The sequence below is a fragment of the Pinus tabuliformis genome, chromosome 6, assembly GCF_031772625.1.
Source record: "Pinus tabuliformis cultivar Carrire ecotype Pingquan chromosome 6, CPIR1, whole genome shotgun sequence".
Classification (NCBI taxonomy): domain Eukaryota; kingdom Viridiplantae; phylum Streptophyta; class Pinopsida; order Pinales; family Pinaceae; genus Pinus; species Pinus tabuliformis.
The window spans coordinates 67979760-67982915 of NC_142292.1; the positions used below are offsets into that span (position 1 = coordinate 67979760).

Sequence of the window (3156 nt, forward strand, 5' to 3'; positions counted from 1 at the left end):
CTCCAAGAATTCACTTTAATGAGTGTGTGTATTATATTGTCAAAGTGGAGTAAAAGTTGTCAAACTAAAGTCGAGCTGGTAGTTGTGCACGAGTTCATCTATAGACATCCTATTTTTGCAATGGGTCCTCCGCCGACATTTGGTGTAGTGATCAAGTGAGGTGGGTTCGTGATGGCCCTCTGGTTGCAACAAGAGGGTTTGATTCTGATAAATGTTGTAGGTGCTCTTATGCATTTTTGTTGTATTCTTGTTCGTTCTTCTCGCAACACCTCTGGTCATTCCTTTGAAGCTTTTCATTAAAGAAAAGTATTCCAGAGGCAAGCAATTGATTTCTATCTTTCTGGAAATGGAATTTGGGGAGTAGGTAATCGTAAGACGTAGAAAAACAACAAGTCAGAGAGCTCTTATTAAGGAACCTGGATAAGCAAAGAAGCAAAGGGTGGAGTTTGAAACAAATAATCTACAGAGAGTTCTCCATGTTGAACTCTGTAGGAACAACGTATTGAATTTCAATATCCAAAATATCAGATTTTGTGCTTTTAAATTAGGGAAAAATTAGAGCCTCTATTTATTCATCCTTGGTCTTTGTTGTAGATAAACAAAAACAAATAAATATTTCTAGAGTTGCAGCAATAGACATCTACAGTAATTAGCAATGCAATTGTCTTCGCCCAAAAATATTGTAAAATCAGAATAGGACCTTGGTTTATGTTTCCATTCAAGGAAACTTCCTTGACTCCCCTCGACACCTTCCGCGAATATAACTCTGCGGATACAGGGTTGAATGCCCAAGTGACAGATGAAGTGGCGGGAAAGCGCAATGAGACATTGGCGAGGAAGGGCTCATGAAGGAGTTCTGTAATGGCTTTAGTCTCCTCGCATATCCAGAGAAAGGCCTCATCACATTCCATAGTCTCAAGAGAAACGCCATGCTCCTGGGAATGGATTGCATGAAGGACGAGGAGTTCTAGGCGATGATCAAGGAAGGTGACTCGGATGGTGATGAGCCCTTAATGAAAAGGAATTCTAAGTCCTAATGATCAAATTGAGCCCCATGTTGTTGGTGCAGGAGGCGCACAAGGCGGGCATGGATGATGCCATCCATGATTTGCATAACAGTTATGTACAAGAGTAACCGAAAGTTGGGAAAATGGATAGTTTAGCTCCCCATTCCATTTGTTATAGAGATTATGCATGAATTTCAAAAGCCTTCCAAAAAAAAATTGGAAGTCTTTTCTTTTGAAATATGTTGATTTATGTATGTCTCTACCTGTTGGTTGGGCTATATTGCCTGGTAGATAATGACCTATCCTGTCTTGGGTTGCTTTAGTTATTTCATGGCCTTGTTTTTGATCATTTTTAATATCTTTTATTATCATTTCTATTCAGGAAAATTAGAGGTCATTTTTAGTGGAAAGAGCAATTAAAGGCAAAGCTCCTCTATGCTCTCTCATTGCTTGTTTATCTAGGTTTTGGCTTTACATATTTTATACTTATTTTTAACACTTAAATGAATCCTAATCGCAGTACCTTAGCAGAGGAGCCAACATGGAGGGACAAAACAGGATGAGAAAATGACGATAAGTGTCTTCGTCGATAGACATGAGTTTGTTTTTCATAAATTTTCCCCATTTAATATCCTTTTTCATTATTTTTCGCATTTCTCTGTCTTGGGCGTTTACAACATTTTTTCCCCATTTCCCCATATGTCAATCGCTTATTACATTATCAGCAATTAATCTGCTATTTGACCATAATTTAATCTCCAATAACTATTTTCAACTTTTGATGGTTTGCTTAATTCTTGGTTTTTCCAGTGTTGTTTGGCCTAGCGATAGAGCTTGAATTTATTAGTAAATATAAATTTTCTCATTCGAACTTTTTCTTTTGTTATCTATCTGAGGCTATGTGTACAGTCATGATCGTCCAGCGTTAGCTTCCACGCAAGTAGGACGCACTCAACCTTCTCCCGTACAAAGGTCCATTGCACATAGGTAGGAGTCCAGACACATACTATCATTTTCTTCCTTTTTTGATTTGCCAAAATTAATGTGTCGTATCAACTTATTCTGTGAGCCAGAGGGAAACAAACAATATTAAATTATTACCTTTCTAATCATGTATGTCATTCCAAGAACCGTGTTGTAGAATATATCCAGTTGATGTAGCACCAACAACACTAGCCAAATTCATGGAGTGTTTGACAAGCCTAACAATACCCCAAAATAGCATGGGCCAATATCTTGATGATTGGAATAAAGCTTGGACTGAGAAAAAACATCACATCCTTGGCTTCTTGTCATGCACAAAATTTCCATTTCTGGAGAGTTCACATGGCCTAGTTGGTCAAGAAGAATGGAGGGCCAAGGAAGCTCATTGATTGCATAACCTTGTGAATAATTGTAATTGATATACCTCTTTTGACTAGTGTATTGGTAATCCATCGTCCTAGATTAGAAGACACAACCATAGTAAGCCAGGGAAGAATGCAAAAGAGACCCAACTCAGTGAGGTTGAGCTTCAAAACCTAATTGTAATATGTTGGCATCTAGGTGAGAATAATGAATGTATCCCAATTGTGGTAAAGGTGTGAAGTTATCAATGTCCAAACTGGTGGCTTTGACAGAAGCAATATCCATGGTATGAATTCAACACATTCTTTTGGATTGTTATTCCCTAGGATGAATTGTCTCTCTTCTGCACGTAGATATGGATCTTCAAGTGGTGGGCTATATACATTTCTCTGCCACAAAGCAAACCAAATGGAACCAAGGGAGCCAATTGAAATCATTTGCATTTTTTGCAATACAACGAGATTCTACCTCAATTTCTTTAGCAAGAATAGGTCATTCTCTATACGAAGTAAAGGAAGATCTGTCATCTGGGTCATCCAAAACACTTCCAAACCGGTAAAGGTGTGAAGTTATCAATGTACAAACTAGTGGCTTTGACATAAGCAATATCCATGGTATGAATTCAACACATTCCTTTAGATTGTTATTCCATAGGATGAATTGTCTCTCTTCTGCAAGCATATATGGATCTTCAAGTGGTGGGATATATACATTTCTTTGCCACAAAGCAAACCAAATGGCACCAAGGGAGCCAATTGAAACCATTTGAATTTTTTGCAATACAACGAGATTCTACCTCAAT

The 3156-nt window shown here is 37.9% G+C and overlaps 1 pseudogene; it reads right to left on the reverse strand.

The window, feature by feature from the left end:
* Positions 1 to 2112: 2112 nt before the first annotated feature.
* Positions 2113 to 2797, reverse strand: LOC149257264 (ascorbate transporter, chloroplastic pseudogene; annotated as a pseudogene).
* Between the last annotated feature and the right edge of the window lie 359 nt (positions 2798 to 3156).